The sequence below is a fragment of the Parasteatoda tepidariorum genome, chromosome 4 (assembly GCF_043381705.1).
Source record: "Parasteatoda tepidariorum isolate YZ-2023 chromosome 4, CAS_Ptep_4.0, whole genome shotgun sequence".
Lineage (NCBI taxonomy): Eukaryota > Metazoa > Arthropoda > Arachnida > Araneae > Theridiidae > Parasteatoda > Parasteatoda tepidariorum.
The window spans coordinates 4,111,503-4,129,983 of NC_092207.1; the positions used below are offsets into that span (position 1 = coordinate 4,111,503).

General features: G+C 29.5%; 1 protein-coding gene and 2 long non-coding RNA genes across 7 annotated transcripts in view; 1 reads left to right on the plus strand and 2 right to left on the minus strand.

The window, feature by feature from the left end:
• Positions 1 to 6: 6 nt before the first annotated feature.
• Positions 7 to 13,420, minus strand: LOC107445371 (uncharacterized). The gene is made up of 4 exons (XR_001584247.3): positions 13,242 to 13,420; positions 11,346 to 11,580; positions 7,097 to 7,268; positions 7 to 1,182 (listed from the first exon to the last, which is right to left on the minus strand). It is a non-coding gene; the product is annotated as an uncharacterized lncRNA (long non-coding RNA).
• A 1,802-nt stretch (positions 13,421 to 15,222) lies between these two features.
• The window catches only part of LOC107445372 (kinesin-like protein KIF28P), a 61,960-nt gene continuing 58,701 nt past the window's right edge, over positions 15,223 to 18,481 (plus strand). For 2 of the 5 annotated variants that reach the window (XM_071179350.1, XM_071179353.1), the window contains exon 1: positions 15,434 to 15,558. The gene's annotated coding sequence lies outside the window, so the exon portion shown is untranslated. Of the gene's footprint in view, positions 15,559 to 18,481 lie in introns of all 5 variants that reach the window. The other 3 variants (XM_071179348.1, XM_071179351.1, XM_071179349.1) reach the window with 3 other exon arrangements.
• Positions 15,405 to 18,164, minus strand: LOC139425333 (uncharacterized). Its single transcript, XR_011636527.1, has 2 exons — positions 18,030 to 18,164; positions 15,405 to 15,513 (listed from the first exon to the last, which is right to left on the minus strand). It is a non-coding gene; the product is annotated as an uncharacterized lncRNA (long non-coding RNA).

The following is an 18,481-nucleotide window of genomic DNA, read 5'->3' on the forward strand; positions in this document are numbered from 1 at the left end:
TCACAATTTTGGTGTATAGAGTTTGTGTGCATCCGTCTAAATTCAGTTAAAGGGATTTATTACAAAACCATTAATGCATCAATAAAGAAGAAACGAGACATGTCTGCGAATTTGTTTAGAGATTTTATTTTTGAATGTTCTAGCATGAATACTAAAAGTTAATTTAAATAGTTTGCGAACTACTGTAAAACAACGTTCATAAATTAAGCAATTATATATAGCAATAACTCTTTAATTTAAAAAATTTGTATTTAAGTCACTTTTTGAAGTTTGAACGTCAGGTTTTTGTTAAAATTAAATTGTGCCAAAATTTACGCTCCAAATAAATACAAATTTAGAAAATTTAAGCTTAGATCATTCTAAAGCACTCTAGCATTGTAGTACCGATACTATAATACGACTATTTGGTATAGGAGTTCCTGATTGAAAAGCCCCATTCTACTTCACGCTAATATGAACCAAATTACCCCTCGTAAAAGAATAAACTAAAAACTAAAGTTCGAATTAAAACTTTTTTTATAACGGAATTTTTAAGCATTCCAAAAAAATATGGTTCACAAGTTTTCTTGGTACAAGGTGAATGTCTAGTACAAATGTTTTAAATTACTGGTATCATGGCAGCGACAGTTTTTTAAAAAAATGGATTGATACAATAAAGTTAAACGACGAGAACAGTTTAGAGTTTAGGAAAACTGAGTGCTTGGGGAAGATAGAAATATGGCAGATTAAATTGCATTTAACAGAAATGTACCTAAAACATTTTGCTAGAAATTTTGAAATTTTGCGCAGAGGGCTTAAAAAGTAAATCTTCGTAAGAAAATTAAGACTAAAACTTTCTCGAATACCTTAAATTCCAGCAAAAGTTTTTTTAAATATTAAAGCCAAAATCTAATTTTTTTAAGCTAGTATTTATATCAATCATAAACTTTTACATAGTTAATTTACTTTTCAAAAACAAGAGAAATTATTATAGATGAAATCTGTATTAGTATCAATCTGTACATCTTACAGATAACAAGGAAATTTGCAATGAAAAGCACCGAAGATACGAGACCAGTCAATAGAACATAAATAAATGTTGAAGACCTGAACGCTGCAATTATGACAGCCATGTAGCAGATAAATCGCCATGTAGTTTATCGTAGAAGAAATACATGAAACCAGTAGTTCCTATCTGCCATTCTGAAAACAAAAATATTTGTTACTTCCTAAGCAAGGAAAAAATGCTAAATCCTTAAAATTAGTGATCTAAACTCAAAAAATTGCGGCTACGACATTATATTTAGGTGTAGTGAAGCGCCATACATACTTCTATTGATCTAGATGTTTCCGTACATCAATAATACTCTTTTACACCACTTTCAGTAAAGTTTGTCATTTGTAGCTGTTTTACTAAAATTTGTAATTTCCATAAGAGGACGCCATGTCGCGGAATAAAATTTTACTTATTACGATACAGCAATAGTCATTCATTTAGGATGTACGTATTCAATATTTCTTAAAATTCGTTAAGGAAACACAACATTCAGAAGGCTTGAATCCAAAGCAAATAGAAATAGAATTATTTCTTTTACAGATTTATCTAAATTTTCTGAGAAAATTTAGATATAACTAGAAACAAACTTGTTTTTGTGGAATGTTTAACAAAGTGGAAATCGAACTTCTTTTAAACAAAAAATGTCAATTATTTGAGAATTTAAAAACTTACGACAAGATTTGTGAAAATATTCCTGAAAATATTCCTGACTGGAATGAGTTTGGTGACATCATTTATTTATTTCAAATTACATCTTTTAACATTTATGTGAAATCGCGATTTGGTATTAACTAGAAATAACACAATTTTAAGAATTTTTCATCATATTCGGGTAGATATTACACGAGTGTTTACAGTAAAAGAAAGGATTTTGCACATAAAACAAATCTTGAAAAATAGAAATAGATGTGGAAATTCTAATTGAAAATTTCTTAAAATTTAATTCAACACTCCGTGTTATATGTTAACAAATTTACTGATTTTTGCACCATTTATATTTAATAATTAAAAATATTTAGATCAGGGTTGACAAGATTTCACACAGAATTACACAAGGTAAAAGGAGTTTTTTCTCGTCCAAAACACTTCCGTCTAAAACTAAATTACAAAATATCAATTAAGCATTATGTTCCGTATTTGTAAGTTACGCTCTTGGCGTTCGAGCATCTCCCCATGGCACACTGTAAATACGCCAACTTGGCAAGCTGTCTATGTTTGTACGCCACAGTCTACCTACACCCGAAAGGAAAACTCAAATAAACTCCTTTTATACAAACGCTTTCTCTTTATTTTTATGCCACCCCTCCGCACATTTTGGTCCTAAGCGACCCGGAGGTGATCCAGAACCTATGGAATACTGAAGAAACGCTTTAGATTGAATTTAATAAAATCCCGCTAAAATATGGCAAATATCATGGCCTTAAACCGCAAGCGTGGCAGCATAAAAAGCCAGCTTACGAAACTAAATGTCCTCACAGAAGGACAAGACAATATGGACATTTCTGAGCTCCAGGCTCAATTGGATATTGTGCTTAGTATCCAACAGAAATTCGAAACGCTGAAAAGATGACTACTACAAAATCGCAGAGGAAGATTTCCAGAATGTCGAGGCCTCTCTCTTCGAAATGGATGACAACATTCAAAAATTAGAGGTAAGCCTCAAAACCTCTATTAGTAAATCAAAAACTATAAACATTGTGCAAAATCAAAGTGTTGATAATTCTATTATCAGTGATCAGCCTAAAAAGGCGTTAATTAAACTCCCGAAAATCCCACTTCCTTTTTTCAACGGAAAATTAGAGGAATGGAACTTGTTCAAAACGCAATTCAATAGCCTAATTAGTGAGAATCCGGAAATTTCGGAAAACGAAAAACTGTATTACCTACGAGGATCCTTAAGGGGTGAAGCGAAGGTAGTAGAAACGTCAGACGATAATTTTGGATCATTATATAAAGCCTTAGAACAACGATATGAAAATAAAAGACTTGTAGTTGATTGCCACATCAAAAACATACTTAAAATCCAACCTATTAAACAAGAATCTGCCAGAGAACTTCGTAATATTTTGGACAATATCAAGAAAAATCTTAGATCATTAAAAATACTAGATTTCAATAGAGACAAACTTTCTAATGTTTTTTTTTTATTAAATATCATTCTAGATAAATTAGATCGCGAAACTCGTAAACAATTTGAATTGTCTCTTAAAGATAATGAAGTTCCTGATTTTGACACATTTTTAGAAAGAAGATACCAAATATTAAATAGTATTAATGCGAACACATTATAAGCGAGATTTCTGTCTTAAGCTTTAAAATGGCTCTGGGTATAAAGCGTTAGCCTATAAATATGATTCCAACTTTATATCGTATAGCAGGGGTGGCCAACCTGCGGCTCGCGAGCCACATGCGGCTCTTTGAAGGATTATTTGTTGCTCTCGATAAATGTACCGTAGTACCCTTCTCATTTTTGTGCTATTATATTTTAATATTTTTCTGAATATTTTCATTTGTATAGGTGAGTTCTCCATTTCCAATATAATTATGAACCCAAAAGCATCTGAAGAATTAGAACTAATAAAGATGCAAGATGATAGAGCTCTACAATTAAAATATAAAACGACCAGAATCGAAGTATCCAGAATTTAAAAAAAAAGACTGTCTAATTATTTCAATATTCGGAACAATGTACTTAAGTTAATCAATTTATTCCACTTTAAAATTCGTGAAATCCAAACACCGAACAGTATTAATTAACCAGCATCTCGAAGAATTACTGAGAAGTGCTGTCACCAATTATTCACCAAATTTTGAAGAATTATCAAAAGTAGTAAAATAAATGTGTTTATAATTTTTAAATTCAACACGTATATTTTGTACTTTTATACATATGTTTTCAATAAGTATAATTTCAGCAGAAAAAATTTTTAATACCTTTTTTTGCATACCTTTTAAATACGTATTTAATCGCAGCTCGCGAAAAATTTTAAATTTTGAAAAATGGCTCTACTATCAAGGAGCTTGGCCACCTCTGTTGTATAGTGTAAAGTTAACTATGCTGACTCTTGTGTACCTTATGGACTGTAATTATAAGTTATGTTGTTACTACATTTTTAAAAAATATGGCGTCTACTTTACACCAAGTTCTTGGTTCTCAGCCGTGGGGGTTTAAGGGCTAGCCTTCCAATGTGGTGAACCGGACCCGAATCCATTAATGGCTGGTTGACAGTAATTTCGTTCCAAATATGCCCCAACCACAGCGCTGATGCAAAATATCCTCAGTGGTAGACAGATCATGTGTTACAGTCACCTTGCCCTCAGGCTAACCGTGGAAGGTTATTTTGGTCTTCCTCTCCATGTAACGCAAATGCGGGTTAGTTCCATCAAAAAGTCCTCTACGAAGGCAAATACCCCCCCCCCCAATACTTGATCCAAAAGTTCCCTTGTCTTCTAGATTCGATCCAAAATTAAAAGGCTGCGTAGTTGAACATTACTAGTAGTAAACCCAAAAATTGGGTCTGCTGTTCAATGACAGTTACAGTATAAAATTAAAATAAGCTTTAAAATTTTTCATGAACTACTAAATGTGGGAGTCTTAAGCATATTCAATAGAAACTAATTCAAAAAGAGTTTTATTATTTGTTCACCTTAACTAGATTCTTATCCTCAAGGTGAAGCATTCGTGTGAATATTTCGTAAATATTTAATATTTCAATATAATATTCTTTTATGTAATAAATTTTATATATATTTGTCACTGGTCAATATTTTAATATCACAGAACCAAATATGAACACATAAAATTTTATAAACTTAACTTTAAAAGAACGTCTAACTGTGGAATCACCCTTTCGAAACTAATTTAGTTTTAATTTCCAAAAACCTTTCGGGCACGTTAAAAACTATTTCCTGACCAATTAGTAAACAAATCTTAAAATTGAATAAGTGAATTATTCAACGTTTGTGATTCAATAATCACCCAAACTGTGTTTAAATAATTACTAACCATTTGATATACAAACATAAATCATTATTTTCGTATAAACTAATACACAAGTCAATCTATCAATGGCAAATTTTAAAAGCCAAACTGAAAAAAAAAAACTTTAAACTTATTTTTAAAAAATTTTAAAATTCTAATAATTTAGACATAATGAAAAAGAAATAAACTATGCTGCCAGTTCATAGAAAGTTGAACAATTCGTCAAATTATAGACTTCTCAACTTAGCAAAAATATTTTAAAGTTTGGGTTGAGACTGAAATTTACCAGTACTATTTGCAAATTAAAGGAGAATGCAGATTAATTGTCTGGAGTTTAAATTTATGAATGTTTATAAGCTAGATAGAGGATTTTGAAAATTTTTTCAAAAGGATTCCTTTAAATAATTTTAAATTTAGAACGAATAACTAAGTTCTAGATGCGACTATCAGCACCTTATTTCTATGCCTCCTAAATTATCAAGATGAAACTTTATAAATTTAATTTATACGAATTTCTTCACTATTTCGAGTAATAGAATCTATGTACTATTCACAAACAATTAAATTTAACGATCTCAAATATTTATGGGCCAATAATTTATAATCTTTATAAAAGTATTTTCAGATAATACTTAACGTTATTTAACTTTTTATAACTGATAAGAAAATTTGTCATTTCAATTTTAATCACTTAAAATTTAAAGGCAGCTGATTTGCATAATTTTTTTATTTTTAGGAGTTTAAGAAAAAAAGATAACATTTATTTAAAAATAAGTATGACAGATCAGTTTTGCAAAATTTTAGGTTTTCGAAATAAATTTTTGGACGTTGTGGAACCTCTAAAAATTACGAACTACGCCCTAAAAATATTTTATGTAATTTATTATGAGTTAACAGTCACCTGAGCGAATTGTACAGTTTTTACTTTACGCAATTGAAGCAAATTACATTACTTTCCCCAAAGCAGAAAACTTTAAAATTAAAATACTCAAAATAAAATACTCAATTCCACTGCATCAGAAAATTAGATAAGGAAATCGGGTTTAAAAACATAGCAATCTTAATGTTAAATAAATTTGAAGTTAATATTCGGTATACCTCGTGTTAGATCTGAAGAGGCTTAAAAAGTAGACTCACTTCTCTATTATTTTTATATTTTGTCAAACAAGTCAGTCCAGATTGGTTAAAATTTAGATAAATTATAATTTAAAATGAATATAACGATTATAAACAGCTATAACTAATTAAAAATTACTTATCTATAAGATTAACATAGAATGTAGATCAGTGGTTACCAACTGGCGGCCCGCCAAGCGTTTTTGTGGCCCTTTAACTAAAATATTATTTGTCATTTTTGCCTACAATTTTCGTAAGAAATTTGTATGGGTTTACAGTACTTTTCTTTGTTAAAAAACCTAGTTTCTTCGTTTCTGTGAAATTTAACATGCCAACGGTGCAAAAAAAGATTTTTTAAATCAAAATCTACTTATTTTAATTTGTAATTAAATACTTTCGTTTTGTACAACTTGATAAAAATATGACAGTAATATTTAGTGTTCCTTTAAACATAAAATGAGTCCTATATAAAATTTTGATAAAGTTGCGGCCAGTCATTTGACTGATGTTTTTAATTACGGCCTTCGGCCTCATGTAAGGTGGAAACCCCTGATGTAGATGGGTGTAGATGGAATTTTTTTCACGTTTGAAAACGCAACGTCAACCTAGCTTTAAGGTTTTAATATAGAAGGCTGTTTTCCAAGGTTTTGGATTAGGGTAAATGAGCATAGAATAGAGTAGATTGTCTCAGATCTAGTTTTGAGGTTAGAAGGTTTACACGTAAACCGCATAACAAACCTTTTCAGGTTTACATTAAAAGGTTTTTGATGAGTGAAAAAAAACATTAATTTGATATTTCGGCTTAATTTTGAGTTACCCTGTATTTAACGTTTGCACTCTCTGAAAATTTTTAAGTGTTATAGTGACAGCCCTAATTCCTCAAACTGGAGAAAGAAGTTTATCATAAGAACGTAAAAAGGTATCCAGGGTAAAAATATAAGTTATGTAGGGAAAAAACTCACCCTTTTCTTTAAAAGCACTTTAGATGCATTTCCAGTCAAATATTTTCATTGTCTCGTCTCCAGATAAACCCAAACATCTAGCCGAATATTTTCACCATCATTATTGAAGTCGCATCTCCAGATATATTCTCCATAAAACCACTTCCATTTTCTATGTAACCTGGATGAAAATCTGTAAGAGATTGTGATATTACTTTAAAAAACTAAAATTAAAAATACTTAAGAACGTCTTAAAGAGAGATCAACATTTTTAACTGGTCAAAAGTTCGAGTCTTCTAAATCTATGTAATTAGTATAAAAATACAAAAATCAGAACTTTTCGAACATTTGAAAAACTAAATAAAAATTTGCACTAATATTAATCCTCAATAAAGTTTATTTTATATATGTATATATATTTTTTTAAGAAGTCCCAGCATTACCACCACAATTATTGCCAAAAAATTTTCAAATTGTTTCTTATTGTTGGCTTGCGTCGCACTAGAGCTGCACAATTTGCTATTGGCGACGGTCTGGGGAACATACCCGATTAGGATCCAAAGACATGCCATCTCCAATTTTTGGATGGCTCTGCTTCGGTAGCCAGGCGACCAGACGATTTAGAAGCTCCGTATGTGCTGTATACGAAACTAATGGTTGTTGGTTATTAATACTACTAAAACTTAGATTTAGGAATACTATTTTCTAACTATACTGCGATCACAGCAACAAGAGAAAATTTTTTAAAAAGTGAAATGAATTTTCCTTTCATAAAAAAAGCATTGAAGTAAATAAAATAAGACTAAAAATTTATATAAAATATTGATTCAGAGTAACAGATTAAAATATTTGGATATAAACAGTTTTAAGAAAAAAGTATTTTGCAAATAAATCATTTAACCTTACGTTTAAAAAAAAAAATCAAAAGTTAGAAAATAAGAAATTAATATCGATTTTCTCTTTAGAATTTTTGCAAAAACATTTTCGTATGGAATGATAAAATTTGAAAAAAAATTATCAATTTACTGAATTTTATGTTACAGTTTTGTAACTTATCTCAAACGCTTTCAAGGATTCTAAACATTAAGTATTACAGCTACTTCATATTATTAAATCCTGAAATACGATGTACATTTCAACGCTAGCAATTAATATTAGGATTAAATATTTCAAGCATAACAAAGCGTTTAGGTGAGTTCACCCTGGAAAACTAATAACAATAAAGTGCTACGTGTAACTATTTATTGACTACTTATTTTACACTTGAATTATTAGAAAACTAAACGGGAATACATTAAACCACTTTATAAGTATAAGCAAGCAAAATTTGGTAATACAAACTCCGTCTGGTTAATTTAAAAATTACAAGGCGCAATTATTGATACATTAAAATAAATAAGTAAACTTACTTAATAGAATCAAACTTCACAATTTCAGGGCCCACAAACTTCAACTCATAGACAAATTAATTAGTTACGTTTGTAACACCGAAAAATCGACACGAGGGCAATGAAAAAGTAAATAATGCACTCTTATATAGGTTAAAAAAACTGTGCGTGAAATTACTTCCGGCTGCTGGGTTTTGCTTAATTAGTGAAATTTCACGTCTACAGAGTCTCTTTATATAATAAATGTTATACATTTTTCAATGGTCAATATATTTTGAAAATATCGCAGAAACAAATATGAAAGCATAAAACTTTATAAATTTAAAAATGTAAGTATAGCTGCTGAATCACCCTTTCAAACCTAGCGTAGTTTTAATTTCCAAGAACCCTTCTGACACGTTAAGAAACTATTTACTGATCAATTAATCAACAAATTATAGAAATTGAATAAGTGAATTACTCACTTAACGTTAATCACCCTAACGGAATTTAAATAATTTTTTACTAACCATTTAATATACAAACATTAGAATTTATTATTTTGGTATAAACTAATACACAAGTAAATTTATCAATAGCAAATTTTACAAGTCAAACCGAAAAAAAGGGAACTTTAAACCTATTTAAAAATTCTAATAATTTAAACATAATGTAAAGGAAACAAAATTTGCTGCCAGTTCTTAGAAACTTAAACAATTTGTCAAATTAAAGACTTCTCAACTGAGCAAAAATATTTTAAAGTTTGGGTTGAGACTAAAATTTACCAGTGTTTGAAACTAAAGAAAAATGCCGATTAATTGTTTGGACTTTGGAATTTATTTTAATTGTATGGACTTAATGAATGTTTACAATCTAGATAAAGAGGATTTCGAAAATTGAAAATTTTGCTCAAGGATTTATTCAAATAATTTTAAATTTAGTACGAATAATTAAGTTCTAGATTGACTACTAGCACTTATGCCTCCTAAATTATTAAAACGAAACTTCATATAAATCTAATTTATACGAGATTTTTCATACTATTTAGAGTAATAGAAGCTGCGTAATATCCAAAAATTAAATTTAATGAACTGAAATATTTATTCGCCAATAATTCAGAATTTTTATTAAAGTATTTTTAGGTAATAGACTAGTACTTATCAGTTTTAAAAAGTCAAATAACGTTAAGATAATTCGCTCATTTTAATTTTAATCTTTTGCTTAAAATTTAAAGGTTACTGATGTGCACAATTCTTTTATTCTTAGGCTTTGGAAAAAACAAAATAACAGATTTTTGAAAAAATGTACGACAACTCAGTTTTGCAAAATTAGGTTTTTGAAATAAATTTTAGGACGCGCATGCGTGTGTTCATAAGTGGAAATAGAGAGTCCCGTGCAGAAAGTATTCCGAGTGTTAGAATTTGCCATTTAGTTATCANGATCAATAAAAAAATATATCACAACTATGATAATATGTATAATTAACTATGTTTTAGTTGAATTTATGAACTGTTACAATTGACCCCGTAAGTGGGGACAATTGTAACAAGTGCACGACTGTCAAAAATTGTTAATAACTAATATAATAATATTTAAAATCAGGTATTTAATTTTTTTTGTAGTAGAGGATAGTCTACTTTACTCGTCTGTCAATTAATACTAATAATATATTGGATTTTTTGTTAGTTAAAAATAGTTAAGTAAAAAATGTTACAATTGACCCCACTCTCCCCTACTTATCAGTTTTAAAAAGTCAAATAACGTTAAGAAAATTCGTTCATTTTAATCTTTTGCTTAAAATTTAAAGGTTACTGATGTGCATAATTCTCTTATTCTTAGGCGTTAGAAAAATAAAACAGATTTTTGAAAAATGTATGACAACTCAGTTTTGCAAAATTTTAGGTTTTTGAAATAAATTTTAGGACGCTGTGGAACCTCTAAAAATTAAGACTTAGGCCCCAAATATTTTAAATTTATTATGAGTTCACAGTCACCCGACCGAATTATGCAGTTTTTACTTTACGCAATTGAAACAAATTACATTAGTTCCTAAAGCAAAAAACTAAAGTTTATGATAAAAACAATACTCAAAATAAGATTCCACTGAATCAGAAAAAAACAATTGTACAAAGAAATCAGTTTCAAAAACATATTGCAATTATTAAATTAAATAAGTTGGAAGATTCACTACTTGCTTATTTTTATAATTTATTTTTTGTCAAACAAGTCAGCGTTGAGTGATTAAAATTTAGATATCTTATAGGATAATTCAAAGTAAATATAGTGATTACAAACAACTATAACTATTTAATCAAAAATAATTTATCGATATGGTTAACATAGAATGTGAAGTGACGCATAATCCTGTGCATGCGCGAGTTCATAAGTAAAAATAGAGTCCCGTGCAGAAAGTATTCTGGGTGTTAGAATTTGCCATTTAGATTTCACAGTGTAGAGGATATTTCGCCAGCATTACAATCAAGAACCTCCAAATGAAAATATACGCAGATGGCATAAGATGTTCGAAGAAACGGGAAGTTTGTGCAAAGGGAAAAATAGCGGAAGGCCACCTACCTCAGAATGTTTGACAAGAAAGGACTACCGCCTAGATGGGGTCTAGGTGACCAAGGGAAGTTGCATAGAAAAATCTGATGCATTTATGCAAAATGTTGAAATTCCTTCTAGATTTTGTGTAAATTTTATCTATACTTTTTCATTAAATAGTTATAGCCGTTTGTAATAGCTTATATTAATTTTGAACTACCCTATATTTAACGTTTGAAACCAGAAGATTATTAAGTGTTATAGTAACAACCCTAAATTCCTCAAACTGGGGAAATTTTATCATAAAAACGTAAAGATATCCACGGTTAAAATATAAGTTATGTAGGAAAAAAACTCACCCTTTTCTTCATATACACTTTAGATGTATATCCAGCCAAATATTTTTATTGTCTCGTCTCCAGATAAACCTATACATCTAGCCGAATATTTCCAGTCATTATTGTAGTCGCATCTCCAAATAGAGTAGGTCTTTCCATGCATTTAGGCAAATATTTCAGCCATCATCATTGTAGTCGCATATCTAGATATATCCTCCATAAAATCAAATATTTTCCATGTAATCTGAATTAATATCTGTAAGAGATTGTGATATTACTTTAAAAAACTAAAATTTAAAATACTTAAAAACGTCTTAAAAGAGAGATTAACATTTTTAACTGGTCAACATTTTTAACTTCTAAATCTATGTAATTACTATAAAAAAACAAAAATCAGAACCTTTCGAACATTTGAAATAAACTAAATAAAAATTTGCACTGATATTAAACTTTAATAAAGTTTTTAAAAAAATTTTAGTTCTTCCAGCATTACCCCCACAATTATTGACAAAACGTTTAATTAAGATTTCCAACCAACGAAAGTAAATACAAAAGCAAGTTTACATAAATAAATGCTTTGTACAGACATACAAAGAAATCAAAATCCTAAAATTTTCAGCAATAAAACTGTTCCTAAAGTTTTTCAATATAGTAGAACTGGGTTTTAAGAGGCTTTTAAAGTTGTGTAATACTTTGTGTTTTTTTCATAGAGACTAAACCCTAGATTCCTTTTTGTGTTTATAATCAATACTAAGTAGCAAACCTGTTCATTTATATTAAAAAATTAATTTCAAACTATGCACTTATAAAATCCATTAAGGTATCAAAATACACTGAGTGGTTAAAATTTGTATACCATACTCAGATTCTAATATCCAGGATTGGCTAGGAGCCTGCAAATTTAATTGTACGCAAAGTAGTACAGTTTGATAAATAATTAAACTTTAAAAATAACTTGAAGATAAAAATTTGAAAGGAGTCTTGAAGGCTTTGTAGAAATAGTGTAAAATCCTAAATGCAAAGTAGACTAGTAAACAAGGACATTACCTACTTTCTCATAAACAAAATTAAAGCTAACAAGAGTGGTAGATAAATTGTAAATCTTATCGACTTGTGGAAAAAATAAAACTATTTAATTTCGTTGCTCCGTATGCGCTGTATGCGAAACTGGTGGTTGCCGGTCACCAATCCTTAAGAAAATTAGATTTAAAAAAATATTTCTAACTATATTGCTATCATAGCAGCAAGAGAAAATCTTTTTAAATTTCAATGAATTTCCTTTCATTAAAAAGCATCTAAGAACGTAAATAAAATAAGACTAAAAATACTCAGTTATGGAAAATATTAAAATCCTAATATTATAATCTATTGTTCTGAATAAACAGCTCTTAGAACATACTTTTAATAACTAGTTTGACCGTACTATAAAAGAAAGCAAAATTTTGAAAATAAGAAATTTGTATAAATTTACTTTTGAATGTTTGCAAAATAAAATTTTCGTATAAATTACAGGATGTTAAAATTTGAAATATTTATAAAATTGTAACATAAAATTCAGTAAATTGATAACGTATCTCAAACGCATTCAAGGATTCTAAAATTAAGGATTATAGCTATTTCATATTATTATATTCTGAAATACGATGCACATATGAACATATAGGATTAAATATTTCAAGCGCAACAAAACGTGTAGGTGCGTTTACATTGGGAAACCTAGAACAACAAGTACTACGTGTTACTTTTTATTGACTACTTATTTTACGCTAGTTGAACTGCTACAAAATATAAACTAGAATACATTAAACCACTTTATAAGTATAATCAAGCAAAACTTGGTAACCCAAACTCAGTCTTGTTAATTTGAATTTACTAGGCGCAATTATTCATACATTAAAATAAAGAAAGTTAACTTACCTGATCGAATCAAACTTCACAATTGCAGGGCACACAAACTTCAAATCATAGACAGATTATTTACTTTTGTTCTTAACACCGAAAAACTTGACTCGTTCGTTGTAATAGAACTGGACAACTGAGGCCTTAAAAAAATCGACTCGTAGGCGACGAAAAACTAAATATCGCACTCTTATATAGGTTAAAAAAAACTGTGCGTGAAATTACTTCCGGTTGCTGGTTTTTGCTTTAATAAGTGAAATTTCATATGTATAGAGTCTCTTTGTCCTAATGGTATTTTCCTGCCACCAAACGTTGTGAATGATAGAGATGGTGGGTTCGAATCCAGCCGTAACCTGGTTGTATTTTTGGACTGAACTTTCTTATTTTGTGATATTTGATTTTCCACTTTACAAGAATTTATAAGTCATTTCTTTGTATATATAAGCTCATAACCCTGATTATGTATGAACTGGGGCCTCCCTTGCAGAGCGGTATCACTCGCCAAAAGCTGTGCAAAGCGTGGAGGTAGCGGGTTCGAATCCCGCTGTTACACTGGATGTATCTTTTTGCTCTCCTTCTATTTGACAAAGGTTTATAAGTCTAAATTGAGAACACATGCCTGCAAATGTATGTAAATCCAATAAACCAAATAAATAATATGCATGTACTATGAACAAATGGTTGAGGTCCTCATGGCCACTGAGTATTGTCAATCCGCTAAACATTCTAAAGCGTAAAGGTCGTGGGTTGAGTTCCCACTTTAATCCAGAATGTATCTTTCATTCTTACTATACGATTTTAATTAGTAACTTGTTGTGCCCTGTCCTTTCTTTTGAATTAAGCACATAGGTCTGTATTTATTCACTTATCTGAATGCATATCCAGGCTTGTATGCTCATCACAAAGTACGACTTATAAGAGCATGTCAACTTGAAGAACAGATAGTACAAGTAAGAGAAAGATATCATAAAGATACAGGATTGATATCAAACGGATATCATCCAGGTTTATGACGGAATTCGAACCCGCCACGTCCAAGTTGAGTCCGGGACCACTCAATCAGGGAGGCCCTCTCTCAAACCTGTAAATTTGTGAATTTCGTGTCGATATTTACTCGTTTCAATTGAAAGAGTGGATGAAAGTTAATAAACTTGTGCTTTAGCAGAAAAAGTTATGCTATGAAAATAAAAAAGCTACAGTTTATGTGCCTTATACTTGAAGCAAAACGATGATTTTAAACTATATATATGGATCATCTTAGGGCCCGGATTGCCTGGTTGGTAGGGCACGTTGCCCATGTCCGAGAATTCGTGGGTTCGATCCCAGGCTGGCTAAAGACTCCCCGAGTAGTAAATGGTGACCGATGCATGTTAAATCTGTTGAGTCGAAAAGTCCTCCATGTTCTCACAACAAATCAAGACCTCTGGGGATACTGATCCAGGAGTTTCCTTGTCTTCTGTATTGGTTCAAAATTACAAGGCTACGGAATTGAACATTAGTAATCGTAAAGCCAATATTGGGTCGGCTGTTCAAACGGATATAATATATATATCGTCATGCTGTGAAGAATTATCTGGGCCTTAGAACGAACAAATAGTTTAAATATTTTGAAAATTATTAAACTTACTTAAAAATCGCCAATTTGATAGACAATTGATGAAAATTATCAAAATCACTGCCTTATTCGCAGTTTTTTTTAAAAACTTTTATGACCCCAGATAATGCAGCATTGGAGGAAGTTTTTAAATATTAAAAAAGAAATTAAACCACAAACGCATTTCATTTTGGCAAAACTGAAGCTTTTCTCTGTATTGACGTTTTGCTAAAGCCTTAGGAAGTTTAAAATTTTGATATAGAACGTTCTAAACTTGTCCTGGCAGTTATTAGTGACTGTTACAAACTCACGGCAGTTATAAAAATAGCATATTATTTGATGAAAAAAGCATAATTTCATATGATGACGAAGCCTTTGAAAAATAACCTTCAAATCCCATTTTGCGAAAAAAGTGCATAAATTTATACTGCAAAATTACCAACTAAGTTACAAATCGAAACAAATATCAAAGTTTTTAACTGTAGGACTAAAGATGATCTTTATTTTGCCATGATGCAAATTGTAACAACTGGATTTTATTACTCGTTAAAACTTCGTTTAGAAAAAAAGAAATAAAAGGAGAACGATGCCATACAAAAAATAATTTATTTATTTTGTTTACAATATTTACAATGAAAGCAATAAAAAAAATGATGTTTGTTTGGCTCTTTCGTTAAAAATCTTGCTTCTGTTTACCTGCAAGTAGAAAAAGAAGGATGTTAAAGAAGTTGGTCTCAATCAGTAAGTTAGTTATTTTCAATAATCGGTTTAAAAATTCATAATATTGATGCTTAAATTTTTTGTTTCGATTATATAATAACAAAATCGAAGTTTCAAACTAATATTATCCACCATACAGAATTAAACAGAGCAATAACGTTTTCAATATTTATTATTAAATTTGCTTTTATTATTTTTGTTTAAAAATATGAAAACACAAAAAGTGTTTGTATATTTAAATAGCTACACTCCAAGCGGGGAAAAATTTAAATTATTGCGTCTGCAAATATTTTCTATTCTATCAAAATGTTAATATTTTAGTCATAAAATTGCAGAAACAATTTTGAGAGTTATTCGAAAGAAACCCGACAATTAAAAGCTGAATTAAAGAAAAAGGGAAGGTGGGAGAGATGTAAAAGTTAGAAATATGAGAAGTTATTTACCATTTTAAAATTCATTGCGTTGTACCACTCATCAAAGCATCATTTAACTAATAGGGGATCGAATGTTAAATCTTTACCACAGACTGCATTATTTTCGGTTGGAATTAAACGTGTCAGATATAACAGAAAATTCAATTTCCATTTAATTTGAAATCTGAAGCTTAATTTTAAAACTAAAAGTATAAAATTATTGTAAAATTTATATTTTACAAACATTTATTAAAACATAGTAAAACTATTATGCGTTAAAGTATTAAATCTTTACCACAGACTTTATTATTTTCGGTTGGAATCAAACGTGTCAGATATAACTTCAATTTCCATTTAAACCAAACTTTACAATTTAACTTTAAAGTTGGAAATATAAGAAGTTATTTACCATTTTAAAATTCATTGCGTTGTACCACTCATCAAAGCATCATTTAACTAATAGGGGATCGAATGTTAAATCTTTACCACAGACTGCATTATTTTCGGTTGGAATTAAACGTGTCAGATATAACAGAAAATTCAATTTCCATTTAATTTGAAATCTGAAGCTTAATTTTAAAACTAAAAGTATAAAATTATTGTAAAATTTATATTTTACAAACATTTATTAAAACATAGTAAAACTATTATGCGTTAAAGTATTAAATCTTTACCACAGACTTTATTATTTTCGGTTGGAATCAAACGTGTCAGATATAACTTCAATTTCCATTTAAACCAAACTTTACAATTTAACTTTAAAGTTGGAAATATAAGAAGTTATTTACCATTTTAAAATTCATTGCGTTGTACCACTCATCAAAGCATCATTTAACTAATAGGGGATCGAATGTTAAATCTTTACCACAGACTGCATTATTTTCGGTTGGAATTAAACGTGTCAGATATAACAGAAAATTCAATTTCCATTTAATTTGAAATCTGAAGCTTAATTTNCGATCTCTTAAGAGCAGCCAGACCCCTCAGCCAATGGGAAGCCAGGATTCCTCGGAACCGGCCAATCAGGTTGCAGCTACCCCACCGGCAGACCCTGAGATCGCTCCCGGGACCACCACCGACACCCCTGCGGCAGCCTCTCCCTCCTGCACTCCAGTACGAAAGAAGCGGAGAAAAGCCAAGCCGAGGAAACTCCCCGTGGATGCTACTCCCTCCAAAGCACCTGACCCTCCTGTGATAACTTCAGATATTCCAGTGGCGGAGAAAATTGTGACCGAGAACTCATTTAAAAACTAAACGTATAAAATTATTACAAAATTTATATTACACTAACACTTAAAATTTAAATACCATTTAAATCAAATTTTGCAATTTAACTTTAAAATTAAAAATGTAAAAAGTTATTTAACATTTTAAATTCATAGCGTTCTAGCACTCATCAAAACATATAATAGAATGTTAAATCTTTACCACAGACTGCATTATTTTCGGTTGGAATTAAACGTGTCAGATATAACAGAAAATTCAATTTCTATTTAAATTAAAATCTGAAAAGTTATTTTAAAACTAAACATATAAAATTATTACAAAATTTATATTACACTAACACTTAAAATTTAAATACCATTTAAATCAAATTTTGCAATTTAACTTTAAAATTAAAAATGTAAAAAGTTATTTAACATTTTAAATTCATAGCGTTCTAGCACTCATCAAAACATATAATAGAATGTTAAATATTAACCACAGACTGCATTATTTTCGGTTGGAATTAAACATATCAGATATTACAGAGAATTCAATTTACATTTAAATTGAAATTTGAAGCTTAATTTTAAAACTAAACAAATAAAATATAAAATTATCCTTTTTACTTATATTACACTAACACTTATAAAACTATTATGTGTTAAAATATTAAATCTTCACCACACACTGTATTATTTTCGGTTGGAATTCAACGTATCAGATATAATAAAAAATTTAATTATCATTTAAATTAAATTTTACAATTTAACTTTAAAATTAAAAATATAAAATGGTTATTTAACATTTTAAAATTCAAAGCGTGCTAGCACTCATCAAATCATAATATGGGAAAATAGAATGTTAAATCTTTACCATAGACTGCATGGTGTTTCCTTGGTTCCAAAAGGATCAGATGTAACAACGATAAAAGTTTGCGGAAATCGTTTTCCTTCCGAAGCTTCTATAGGGGTGGTTGTATCGTTGTCCTTATCTTCTAAACAATCTGGGTTAAGAAATTCTCGTACTTGAAAATACTATGTTAAAAATTCATTCAACATATTGCACTACTTTCACTAACAAACACACTATGTGATGAACTATGTGATGAATACTTATATGCTTGAAATCAATCAATAATTCTTTTAAATTAACAGAAGAATAAATACGAACAAATGTTACTGTTTAAAATTACACTCATTTTGAAATTTTGAAAATGTATGAAAATATTAATTTAAAGAAGTAAAAAACCGTTTTCTATTTGAGCAGTTAAAATAATATAATTACTTTTTTTAATTCTTCTTCTATTTATTATTTCTATTTACTTC